This window comes from Microtus ochrogaster, chromosome 24 (assembly GCF_000317375.1).
Source record: "Microtus ochrogaster isolate Prairie Vole_2 chromosome 24, MicOch1.0, whole genome shotgun sequence".
NCBI lineage: Eukaryota > Metazoa > Chordata > Mammalia > Rodentia > Cricetidae > Microtus > Microtus ochrogaster.
The window spans coordinates 584,743-598,957 of record NC_022024.1 but is presented as its reverse complement, the minus strand read 5'-3'; positions in this window follow the sequence as shown (position 1 = coordinate 598,957).

Below are 14,215 nucleotides of genomic sequence, written 5' to 3'. Positions count from 1 at the left end.
TGTGTGTGTGTGTGTGTGTGTGATTTAATCTCATGCTGTTTTTCCTCATTGTGGCACTAAGAGCAATAGGTAATATCACACACACGCACACACACACCGAAGCCTAGGTATGAAGTGAACTATGCCATCTAAATGTATGATGGACACTCTTGAACACTCACACAGACACAGGCTTGCTTAATGATGCATTTCACATAAATTACCCCCAATATTCCTTCATGGTTGTAGAGGGATAAGGGAGAAATCTCTGTTTGGATTCCATCAACGTAACCATTGCCTGCAAACAGGACAGCAGACAACAAAGCTGTATTAAGGACTTAACATGGTCCCGTCAACTTCCTCTGATAGGAGAGTTTTAGAATGGCTGTCCTTCTTCTCATCCCTGCACCCCCCAAATCTCCATACAACCCTTTCATTCCCTGTAGAATGGCTACTGCTTCTCAGCACTTTCCTGTGAACTATCTCCTCCAGAAAAGCTTAATCTGCAAACAGAAAACCAAAGTTACCCTTACAAATGTATCAGAGATTGATGACAAGATGGATATTACCATTTTAAGTCCAAAAGAATTGAGAGTCTAAGAATAGGTCTCAGCCTCGTGACTGACAGGAAGAGTACATACCTGACTGGTCCCAGAGCTCCTGTTACCTGTCGCCTTCTGGTCCAGAAACTGGTGGCACTGGGTGCTGGAAGCTGGGAGAGCTTGCCTTACACATCGTCACCCAACACTCGATAGTGGAACTGTTTTCAACATTGCTACCAGGGAAATTAGGTTCCCTTTGGGGTTCTTAGTCTCATTAATAAAAGACTTTAAAAGCAGACTCAGAAGAAAGGTCAAAGACCTTTTTATTAGCCTTTGGAAAAAAAGAAAAAAAAACCCAGCAGGCTGGACAGCAAGCAAGCTGTAAATCTTGGTAGCTGCCGGGAGGAGAGAGATGAAGAGGAAAAAGGACCCAACTTTTGACTTAGGGTTTAAGAAAACCAGGGTGTTTAGCAACAGAGACCAGCCACACAGCAGAAGTAGGGCTTTGGAGGACAAGTGTAAAAGTCCAAAGAGTCAGGGAATGCATGCTTAGACAAGGAAAGCACACATTAGGCTCCTGGGAAAAGACGGAGAAACAGAAGGGAAATTATGCTTTTTGAATTTAGGACTCATAGACCAAGCAGAGCCTGTGGGGAAGATCTGCAAACTAGTTCCCTGACGGAGGGGCCTCTGGGAAGCTAAAGTACATTGTCTCATGAAGGGGTCATTATTTCTCCCATCCCCAGAACACTTCTTCAGGTCTATCAGATTTCCCAAGGAGTGGTCTTCTAGATGATAGGCCCAGCTGGATTAACTCTTAAGGGAAGAGATGTATGTATGTAATGATGTCATCTTACAGAATGGCTTGTCCCCTCCATTCGGGGCCAAAAGTTTTGTTCTTGCTGTGTTTTGTTTTCTTTCATTCAGGATTAAGTGGTTGTAGGAGATGGCATTTGTAATTTTTTCCTTCTTAGCGTCACCAGGGAATTGGGAGTTGAAAGCCAAAGTCTTCCATGAGGCAGAGGTTCATCCTCAATGGCTTCTAAGGCCCTGGCAATATGTTATGGGGTGACATCTGCTCAATTAAATAACAATAATAACAGCTGCACAGGCAGAGGTCAGCTCCGATTGTCTTTGTTCAGTAGCTTTCGATTTGCTGAAACATCCTTCATCTATGGCATCGAGATTTAGATTTTTACATACACTAACACTTGTCTCTCCCTCCAAGTCAGACGGAAAATATTGATGGATAGCCTCTTGACTATTAAGTACAAACCAGTCTTTTCAGGACTGGGTTCAAATGTCATTTTGTTCTGAGTGCTTTCCTTGTTATTATTAATAAAAACACTAAGAGCGATTATGTCTATTGGCCACTTGCCACACACCAGGTGTTCTCTGTTTTTGTCTGCTCAGGCTCCCGACAGCCTCTAGAGCAGTTATTATTGTCCTTTGTCCTGTATCAGGAAGAACAACTAAGGTCACACACAGACGCTCCTCTGAAGGCGCTTACCTCTTTTCTGGAAGATTCCAAAGGGAATAAGGTTTTAGGACAATAAAGCAGAAAAGATGCTGTGTGCCCTGGCTACTTCCCAGGACACACAAAGGGGCAGAAGAAAAAAAAGCAACTTTGGAGATATCTGTGTTTCCTATGGGCTATTTGTGCGTCTGGAGGTGCGCCAAGGATGACACAAGCAGCTGCAGATGTGAGACCTATAATCAACGCAACGGGCTCGGCAGAAGCAGTGTAACCAGGGAAAAGCTTAGATTCTTGCTTGCTCTTTCCAAAGCAAGCAACAATAGAGCATCGAACTGATTGCCAGCCGTGAGTTGAAAGTGTGATGTCAGAACCAATTTCCCAGGCAGACGCAGCATTACCCCAGACTAACTCCTAAGCACGCGTGTTTATTGGGTGGTATTATTAGCTTTGCTTTCACAGATAAATCAAGGTTTCAGTCAGAGGAGGGCTGGGGGCGGGTTAACTATGGTTCTCTGTTGCTCCCTCCCACTCTCTCTCTCTCTCTCTCTCCTTCACCCTGCCTGAAAACTATTCTGATAATAGCCCTAACTACCACTTAGAGACTCACTCGGTCCAAACAGTCTTCCACACACCTTGTCTAACTTTGTGGGATGGGTTTTACCAGCAGCCCCCACAACTTCTGAGATGAATCCTGTTAAATTACCCATACCTGTCTTGAACTCACGATCTTCCTGCCTGCTACCCCCTCCTTACCTCCCTTACATGTGTGTTACCACACCTGGCTGGTACCTAGCTATCTTAAAGTGAAAGATGGCTCAAGCTAAGAGGAAGGGAAGGAGAGAGAGAGAGAGAGAGAATGACAAACTCCAAATCACACCACCAAGGATCAGAGCCATAACTGAATCCAGGTTTTTGGATTTTCCAATTTAGGAGCGCAAAGAAAAACTCATCAATATAAAGCACTGTATGGTTGTTCTTTGCTCTGTACCATTGTTTGACATTTTGTATTTAAATTAATAACAATTTGAGGGCTAGCTGATGCTGTATAAGCATAAGGGCACCCAAATTTGATTCCCAGCATTCATGAAGAAGCCATCTATGGCAGAGTGCACCTGTAACTTGGTGTGTGGAGGCAGAGAAAGGGGGATCCCTGGAGCTTGCTCGCCAATCAATCTAGCCAAGTCAGCAAGTTTCAGGCTCAACGACCTTTATTCTAGTTTCATTTCGTTGCTATGATAAGACACTCTGCAGGGGAGGTAGGGGATTTCTTTGGCTAACACTTCCGGGTCAGAGTCCATCACTGGGAAACACAAGCAGGAAACTGAGGGCAGGCCTGCTTGCTATTCCACACAGTCACCCCTAACCAGGGAAAGCACTCACAGCCAAGGAAGTGCATTCAAACCATGGGTGAGCTCTGCTGACTGGTTCAGTCATGGCTCATGCTTTGCTTCTGTCTTAGTCAGGGTTTCTACTGCTGTGAAGAGACACCATGGCCGGGACAACTCTTATAAAGGAAAACATTAAATTGGCATGGCTCGCTTACAGTTCAGAAGTTTAGTTCCTTTAGTTATGGCGGGAAGCAAGGCAGTGTGCAGGCAGACATGGTGCTAGAGAAGGAGCTGAGAGTCCTTACATCTTGACCCACAGGCAACATCTTATTAGGTGTTGCTTGCGCTTAGAAGACCTCAAAGTCCCCTCCCACAGTGACACACTTCCTCCAACAAGGCACCACTCCCTTTGGGGGCCGTTTCCTTTCAAACCACCACAGCAAGCTTTCTTCTACATCCCAGGACCATTGGCCCAGGAAATGGTGCCACCCACAGTGGTCTGGCCCCTCCTATAACAATAAATAATCAAGATAATCCTCCTCCTCCAGTAGATATAAAACAGGCCAATCTGATCCAGGCAATTCCTAAATCAAGGCTCTGCTCTCAAATGACTTTAGGCTATGTCAAGTTAAAGTTAATCAGGGTAATAAATAAATAAATAAATTTAAAATAAAAAAAAGTTCACCAGGATACCCTGTCTCAAAAAATAAGGTGGACAGCAACTGACAAAGACATCTTATTCTGGCCTCTATGTTTATATGCGTACGTGTATGTGTGCATTCAAACACATGTATGCACACACATACACACAGGACATAGTAACAACTTACCGTATTCTAATGGTGTTCTACTTTAATCCCATCTCCTACCAACAAAACCATGTCTCTCTGCTAGAACTCCCCTTCAGCCTTCATCTTGCAGCTTATTCTTCATCATCATTATGTGTATATGCAGGGAGTGAGCATGTGCCACCCCACCGTGCACATATGAAGGTCACAGACAACTCTTTGAAGTCAGTTTTCTCCTTCCACCTTTCGTGGGTTCTGGAAGGCTTGGCCAGCCATCGCTGTGTCCACTGAAGCCATGTTCCCAGCCCTGCAGCTCAGTTCCACTCCTGAGCATTCATCCATAGCATCACTGTCCATCAGCCCCCACTGTTCCCCTATGAGCATGGAGCATTTGAAGCGCTCAACGTGATGTAAGAGCTACATCTTCCCACAGGTCCTGTTTGTGTCTGGGATGGCGTTTCCCTGGTTATGAACTGCTGAGGGAGATGGCTTTTGTAGAGCACACAGTCTCTGGTGGAGAGGTGGCCATCACCCTACCACCATAGAAGCTCATCCACGACAGAAAGTCCTCACTTGAAGTAAAAAGGAAGAGAATGGTTTTAAATTACTGCGACCCGATCTAGGTCAAGGTCTACTCAGAGTCAATTATCCATCGTAAGGACTCTTCCTGCTCCTGCAGGTCCCTCCTTATTGTCTTCCTAGTATTTGCACTCCTGGTTGCCATCTTCTACAGGGGCTATTAGAGAAAAAGAAGGTATATTCAAGAGTAAAATTTCAGTAAATGATTGTCCACACACCTGCTTTGTGTCAGAGAGGATAACTGGGAGCCATAGAGAGAAATAGAGAGCCCTGCTTGTGGGAACAAGAGCCCTGCAGGACAAATGCTGGATGGAAGGCGTGTGTGTGTGTGTGTGTGTGTGTGTGTGTGTGTGTGTGATCAGAAAGCAGTTATTGGGGAGAGGAGGAAGGAGGTAAAGACACAGAATGGACCGTACTCTTATACTGGCACTTGAAGTCCGGGAAAGCAGAGAAGGTAAAGGATATACAAACTCAGGGTACAGGGCCCTGACACTAGAGAGCGAGTAGCCACAGATAGAGAGAGAGCTCTGTGGATGGTGACCTGACATCTGGCTTACCTCAGTCTGCTCCAACTTCTGGTCAGTATGTCATCAATATTGTTACTACACCACCCTCCTCACTCTCAAGGGTATCTGTTTCTGGGGCCAACGACACACTCAGCCACTTAAAGCTCTCACTGCACAAACCTGATGACTTGTGCTCAATCCCCGCATCTCATGATGGAAGGAGACAACTCCCAAAAGTTGTCTAACTTCCTCACGTTTGCTGTGGTTTGTGCATGCTCATATTTACACACACACACACACACACACACACACACACACACATACACACACAGGAGTGGGGCACAGGAGGTAAAATTAAAAACTCCAAGCATCTTATTCTGGATAGCCAATTACATGACCATAGACATTTCTTGCTAATTTTAGGCTCACCATGATAACTACTGAAAATATCACCCCCGACAGCAACACAGACTAGAATTAGAAGCATATACATCTGAATGCTACAGGCCAGAGAGGTTGTAAAACGACAGTTCATGGACCAAAATGGTACTTCTTTTTTTCTCATCTGGCCCACACAGGACATTGTTTTAACCATGAAACAAGAGTTACTATGATAATATTGAATTTAGAACTCTGGGTTTCTGCCTTTATTTTATAAATGGTAAAATCTCAAGCACGGGTCTTACATGTCCCACATGCTGATGGGTGACTGGGGCTCAGCAGTAGCTAGCAGTATTGGGTCTCATCCCTACCACAGGGGGCAGCCTCCAGCATAGGCACCCAGGGCCTTTGCTGCAGAGTATCCACATCCATCACTGTATCGTAGGTGTGTCCACAGAACGACAGTGTCACTTCCAAGCTGAGATCACAGAGACACTCTGCTCTGGTTATCCCCGCTCACTTGGTCTGCACTGTAGAGTCTACCGGAAGTCAGCTGACATCTTGTAGGAAGAGACCTCCACAGGGAGGAACCAAAGTGTCCAGCCAACAGCCATGTGAGCTTTCTGCAGTGAAGCATTTAGCTTCAGTCCCTCACTCAGATGACAGAAGCCCCACTAGCATCCTGGATGCCACTTTACAAAGGCTCTGAGCCAGAACCATGCAGTCAAACTGCCCTCGCCCTTAGAAACACTGTGACTACAAGCACCATTGTTTTCAGCCACTGAGTTCAGGAAAGGGCTGCTTGTTCCACAGCGATAGCTAACTAATATATGAACACAATTGTCCACAGTGATAGCTAACTAATGTATGACACAATTGTCCACAGCGATAGCTATCTAATGTATGAACGCAGTTGTCCACAGCGATAGCTAACTAATGAATGACACAATTGTTCACAGTGATAGCTAACTAATATATAACACAATTGGTTTATTAAAATTTTTTGAGATTTTAATGTAGTTACATCATTTATGGGCCCCCCTTTTTTAATTGTTGTTGTTGTTCGTGTGTGTGTGTGTGTGTGGTGTGTGTGTGTGTGTGTTGTGTGTGTGTGTGTGTGTGCGCGCGCGTCTAAATACAACCTGCTCAGTCTGCACTGTATTAATGTGTGTGTTTTCAGGACTGACACATGTCTTTGGGTAACCCACTCTCAGCCTTCCTCGGGTTCCCCCTTTCATGTCCTGTGTATATGTATGTGTGCGGGGCACAGGAGGTATTGCCTGCTAAATACTGTTGAGGTTCTAAACAAGGAAGGAAGAAGTGAGTTCGGGTCTGGTTCTTGACACGTGATGCTGACATTTATGAGGAGCTGAGGCAGGTTAGTTTTAACTCAAAACATGAAGCAATCTAGAGCAGTGGTTCTCAACCTGTGGGTCTCTACCCCTTTGGGGAATCAAACAACCCTATCACAGCGGTCACCTAAGATCATGGGGAAACATAGATATTTATATCACAATTCATAACAGTACCAAAACTACAGTTGTGAAGCAAAAACAAAAATAATTTTATAATTTGGGTCAGCACAATATGAAGAACTCTATTAAAGGGTTGCAGTGTTAGGGAGGTTGAGAACCACTGATCTCAAGCCTCAATAAGGGATTGTCTAGTTCAAGTTGGCCTATGAGTAGGTCTGTGGAGGGTTGATTTGATTGCATTAGTTGATGCGGGGAAACCTGGCCCACTGTGGGCAGCACCATTCCCTGAGTTTGAGTAAGTTAGCTAAGCAATATGCATCCTCACGTCTATTTTCTCTGCTCTTGACTGGCTGCTTCTAATCCTTCCCCCTCCACTTCCTGCTCTGACCAACAGTGACCTGGAACAGTGAGCGACAATAGCCCTACCTTCCCTCAGTGACTTGTGTTGGTGTGTCTGACCGGAGTAATCAGAAACAAGACTTGGACAGAACAGAAAGAGATGTTCAGGATCAAGACCAAGCTTCCCGAGAAGCTGGTGAGTAGATAGCAATCCCGCATGTCTAAGAGAGAAAGCTCTTTACTTTGGGTGAGACCACGGAGGCCAAATTCTCAGAGCACGCTGAAACAGTGTAGAAATGTGGCAACTATTTGCCGTTTCAGGTCCCTTATCTGGGAAACATGACTGGTGATATTTTTAGCTGAAAAATCTCTGAATCTCCATCTAACAAGGTCTTAAATAGTTTCTCTTTCTCCCATGACTGAAAAATAATGTAGCCGTTGGGCCAGGTCAGCTGTTCAAAGACACCGGGGATCTCAAGTTCCTTCTACCTTCCGACTTTAACTTCCCAAGCATGTTGGTTCATTGCCTCGTGTTTCCAAGACAGTTGTTACAGCTCCAGCCCTCACATTTGTATCTATAGGAACAGAAAGAAATGAAAGCAAGTTGAGTTTGTTTCCATTTTTAATTTTTGTATATGCACATGTGTCTATGTGCATAGGTTTCCCTGGAGCTGCAGGTGCAGACAGTTGTGAACGAGTAACGGGCAATCAAACTAGGTCCTTTGCAAGTGCAAACACACTCTTAACCTCTGAGCCATTTCTCCAGCCCCCAATTATGAGTTTTAAACTGTCTCATTTTATCAAGAAAAATCAAAAGTATCTGTTTATGATAGACGCTATATTAGCAGTAATAAAGGCTGGAAATGTATTAATATCTTGACACCAAATAAAAATTGAGTTATTAGCCAGGTGGTGGTAAATCTCTGAGTTGGAGGCCAGCCTGGTCTACAGAGTGAGTTCCAGGACATCCAGGGTTGTTTCACAGAGAAACCCAAGCCAGAGCTGGAGAAACACTGAGTGTACATTTGCTTTGATTGTCTGAGGCAGCCTGAGGCCTGCAGCTCGTGAGTGAGTGCCCATAGCTGTTGGAACTACAATAATCCAGGCTCAGAAGCTTCATCACGAACAGGGCTGAGGAACACCTTAAGACCCAATTAAGCTAATCTGCCTGAAAGAAGATGAAACTATTGCTTCACTAAAAAGCCAGGACTTGGCAGCGCTGTTTTCCTTATCTTTTTTTCTCCTCACAAAAGAGTGTTTTCCTCGCTACCTGTTCTTAAAAATTAGCTTTAAATTGTGCTCCTCAGCACTTCCAAAGTCTCTCCATGAGAATATAAACTTGTTTTTACTTTGTTCCATGAGAACTCCACCCACAGCAATGGTCGTCCCAAGGAGCAGCAGGTACGGAGCACAGTCACCTGAGGCGACCACCGGCTTTGCTCTTCGAGACGTCTCTGCTTTAGATACAGCTCAGTAGCGTGAAGAAGCAATACTGCCTATGGTGGTGAAAAAACATCACAGGCCAGGATGTTTCCTTAGCTCAGGGGCAACACAGAACCCTAAAACTTTTCAATGCGTTATTGAACAGTCTCAAGGCTGTAGGTTAGAGAATTAAATAATTGATGGGCAGTCACCCACTTCTCTAGTCAAAGACAACAATCCAGGGGCCAGGAACACAAAAAAAAAGCTGACAGCTGTCTTAGGACGGGAGAGACAAGTTGTGGTTGACAGTGGTTTTAAAGAAAAGAGAGGTTCTAAGCACCTGTTCAAAAGAATTCAAAACAGGGCCTAGGAGAGAGACTTTCACCCCACGTTTGTAGTAGTAGTTACAATTGTAAACGCCACCAAAGAACGAATGACTCAGCAAGTGTGCCCTGGGCACCCAATGGAATGGTATTCCGGCTTCAAAGGGAGGAAATGCTACCACGTTACAACATGGATGGACCTTGAGGACATCGGACAAAATGAAGCAGAGAAACAGCAAATAGAGTTCAGAGTCCACCTAAGTGAGGTGTCTAGAGACAGACGCATGCTGGTGGCTCCCAGGGCTGGGCACTAGTGTTGGGTGGGAAGACGGGAGTTCTGGCACTGGGTAGTAATGATGGTTGGCAGCAGTGGAAACACACTCCTGTCTTGGAAATGTGCGCTAAAATGTGTGCCTGCTTGTGCGCACGCGCGCACACACACACACACACACACACACACACACACACACATTCAAAACCCCCATCTCCACTATCCATCAAGTCCTTGAAAGTTCCCTCATGGGGAAAAGATGGGAACAAAATGGAAGAGCAAGGCTCTTCCTAGAAACACCTTTCTGCCACGTCGTGGTGTTTTGTTGTGTTGTTCTGTGGTTTTGCTTTGATTCCATTTTTATTATAAATTTACTCGGCATTTCTGATTGGTGGAAAGAGAACACACCCCGCCAGAGTGGTCTGAGCTTCTCTCAAGCCCCACCACACCCCAAGTCAAGACCAGGACCCCGTGCCGTCTGCTCTGCTCAAAGGCCTGAAATGCCACCACCCTCATTCTTTCACGCCCAGCTGTTACTCGCTGACCTGGAATGGTGTGGCTCTGCGGCTGCCTCGGGCTCCTGGGGCCTCAGATAAACTGGAGCAGTCAGCAGCTTCTGGGGCATCCGGTGGCAGAGCTCAGGACAGCCAAACGCTTGATCCCGATTGGCTCTCTTACATTTCTGTTGTGATTTCTTGGAGAAAATGGGGTCTCTCATTGAAACTGTTGGGAAACGACTGAATTTTAATGGGATCTTATTGGCCCCCATGGTTATCTCAAAGGAGCAGTGGTCATAAAAGTTAATTAAGTTAGATTCATTTGCATATTCAAAACCATTCCCCCCACACACACACACTTTGAAAGGCAGAGAAACAGAAACTGTGGCTCATGCTGGCTGGGTTAGGACACACAACCGTGTCCAGGTGGCTCAGTGTCCAGGTGGCTCGGTTGGTACTCGGGGAATTAGAACAGACTATTATTTTAATCCTCCTGCCTCGAGACCTTGCATTCTGTGCTGGTGTCAAACGAGAGGTAACTGCTTCACGTTGCTCTTCTCACTTTGAGATGTGGATCAAGCCCTTTTATAGAAAAGGGTTTGCCATGCTAAGCCACCAAAGCAGTTTTCTAAACAACAGTGACTTCAGAACCTTCCAGAGCAACATTTACAGCCACAGGGCTGGCCAGCAGCAAGCGCATTTGTGAGCATGCTTGAAAGCTTATTGGCAACAGGAGTACAACTTCATTTATTATGGGTCAGAGGAAGAGAACAATCGGACCCTAAGAGGATGTCTTGTCTGCCCCGCTGCCTGGGGTAAGCCTAAAATAGCCGGCTGAAATGAAACTCTGGCCTCTTTTCCGTAGCCCCTGGGGAAACTTTCCCACAGCCACCCCTATTACCTGACCCATTTTTAACAAACCTTAATATCATACCAAGAGCATCCCCTGAGTCAAACCTCTATTCCCACTGCTGCTGACTGACCATCTGTTCTCACAAACAAACCAAGAGAACATGGGGAGTCAGCACCCCCAGCCCGAGCTCACCTGCACGTTTCTTCTGAATACCTGCCAGCCTGGGTCGGTCGATGGCGACTGATGTCTGCCCTACTTCCGCCAGCCACTTTTTAACTCAAAGAAAGACTTAGTATCCCACTCTCATCTTGTGAGACAGCGGGATTGATGTGTTCTTTTTAATGACGCCAAGTTCTTGAGGAACAGCAGAGTGGAGGACAGAACAACTCCACCCTCACGCAGAGTTTACAGGTGACTCCAAATGGGAGACCTAAGAAGCCCGCTACAACAGGCTAGGCCACCCAAGGTTGGGAGCACCAGAGACGCTTTCTGAATGAAGTGACATTGCACGGGGAAACGTCAAGGGATGACCAGGGATTTTCAAGGCCGGGGAGGGGATGAAGACAGCAGGATCCCTAACGTGAGGGCGGGTGGAGCTGGTTTGAGGGTTCGCAGTGCAGTTCAGACCACGGGCAGAGGCGGCGGTGATCGAGTTCTGGAGTCATCAGGTACCAGTCCCTGGCTGTACCCGCTCCCTCTTGCCCAAAGCCTCGGTCCTGTAGGACTGAGGACCTGAGCACCTGAACTGGAGCATCTGGAGGCTCATCTCAGCATCCAGGGAGCCTGCACTGTTCCAGAGACCCAAGTGATCAGTGTGACAAAGGGCAACAGGGGCGTCTCTTTGGGTACCACTTAGGGAGTCACACTTTCAGGGTCTCCAAACTCTGGCCTGTCGAGTGAGAATCAGTGGCAGTGGTCCCTTGTAGCCCTTCAGTGGGTCCCGTTATCCCTGAACTGGCCTACACGGGGAAGGGGGCAGTTATCAAACCGCTGGTAGGCCTCTCTCCCCTTGCTTTTTCTTGACTATGGGAAAGCATACATGCACAGTAGAATACTTACCATCTTTGACTCTTAAGGCACGTGGTTCAGTAACAGCTCACAACCTATGCAGTTATCTGTTGTGAAGCTCTTCCTTCCATCTCAATTTTGAATGAGTCTGAGCAACTACTGCAGACATTTGCAAACCAAGGAGCCTGACCATAATAACTCTAAAGTAAAGTTAATATGCAAAATTTTATATTTTTTGAATGGTACACATGCATAAATAAATTTTGATCCTATTCCCTGTTTGGGTTGAAGTTCCATCCCAAGCCCCCTCCCCTAGCAGTTTACTCAGCCCAGACCCCACCTCTGAGAAAGCCTGCCGAATGATGACCTCTCCCCAGAGATGCTCAAGACCACTCCCACAGCGTATTTAAACTGCACCCCAGAGAACAAACATGTGGTTTTCAGGTCTTCTTTCCCTGTCTCCTCTCTAGGGGACTGGCTAGGAGTGTTGGTATCCATTAAACCTGTTTTTTTTTTTCTAATTCAGTTTAATTTGATCTGATTTGGATTATTGCATCAGGGGAGAGGCTTATTGAGACGTAAAAATTTCTCTTCCCCCAAACTTTCTCACTACAGTTTTACAAACCCCACCTTTGCCTTTCAACTTTGTCTTTTTTTTTTTTAAATACACCATTGTCCCGTTACTGCTGCCCATAGACACATGGATGTGGTCTTCGTTACTTTTTTGTGTACCTTAAAAGTTATACGACTTTTACAGCAACTGACACTTCTGTCACCTGGTCAACGAAATGGAGGGGGTACAGGTATCCAGTAAGGGACAGTCCACCCTGTCCCTCTACTTCTACAAAAAGTTTCCAAGATCACAAGGCCAAATACCCCAAATTTACCCCACCCCATCTACCGTACAAAGCCAGCTGCCTTGTTCATCGTCTCACAGGGAGGCAATGCCATCCTCGTTTCTCCCACAGATAAACAGTAGAATCCGACTTCCAACTCAAGTCAGCTTAGCTTTCAAATTTAGTTCCTTCCCTACCTAAAAACAACTACCAGCAACCAACGGGTGAGTCCTGAAAGGATGATGACTGTTGAGTTTCTGACTGCTCTTGTCACGTGCTTGCCTCTTCCCTCTTCCACCAGTCACTTCCTGTCTCCCTTGCCCACAGAACTGATGGCATCCACTGCCCCATTTTCCCAGGGTGCCATGTGGCTCCATTAATTAATTAAGGACTAATTCTGAGAGCACCACGGAGCGGAACAGTCAGGAAGGGTTAATAGCCTGAGGAAGGGTTGAGCTCCCACACCTCAAGTGGCAACAGAAGGCCAGGAGTAAGGAGGCTGGGGAAGCTACCAGCAAGCAGAAGCCTTCTCTGCGAGTCTTAATAGGACCAAAAATAAATGTCGAGACCCGGAAACTGTCAGGCAAATTAATGTGAAGGGCACAAGGTCTGTTTCCTCTCAACAGGTAAGGATTCAGAGCATATGGCCGGAGAATTGGGTTAGGAGAAGAAGGGCGACAGCTAACTGATGCTCACCCAATACAAGGGACAGGGTACCCAGGAGGGCTACAGGAAAGAGCTGGAAAGAAATAAAAGCAACCATAGACACTAAGCCATGAATTCTGCAGGACTTTAAAAGGCTTAAAATGCAAACAAATTGGGACACTATAATTTTGTGTGTAAGTGAGTGTGTGTGTGTGTGTGTGTGTGTGTATCCAAAGATTTTTAAAAATACAAAATATTTACCCTTTGGAGTAGTCAAACATCCTTGACTTGCATAGCGCACACAGTTTCTCTCCTAGGCCGACCCCTACTGCCACCCAGAGTACCCCACAGCTGGAGCATCTCTCCTTCACCTCCAGATCCCTCCTTCCTTTCATCCCTCAGCCTAGGCACCAGCTCCCAGTCACACCTAACCACTCCATGCCAACCTTATCCTAACAATCTGCTTTCCTGTTGCAGAAGTACTCTTCAAGGACACACTCAACATAGCCCTGACTTGATGCTAGAACTCCTGACAAGCCCAGTCTGTTACAGAAGTCTACTCTTCAAGGGCATGGTTGGTGAGGGCCAGCCTCAACAAAAATACTCTTTTCAGAGTGGAGGGTGGGGATTTAGAAATATAGTAAAGAATACAAAGACGCGAATGAAAATGTAACATGCAGAAACATATAGGATGTATCAGGAGGGAATTTCAGTGAGTACTGAAAATTTACCCACGTTTAATTTCCAACTGGTAGGAGCAGAACAAAAGGACTGCATTAACATACAAATTGAAAGTCATGGGGTCCTTTCATCACTCACGCCCTAGACCAAGAACTCTGTAGGCAAACCACTCCCTGGGTGGAATCCCAAGTTATTTTCATAAAGGAAACTGGAACTTAGTTGGATCCTTAGAATTTTGTTTTAGGCAGGAACCAACTACTTCTCTATTTCAGGAGCACAAGGTCT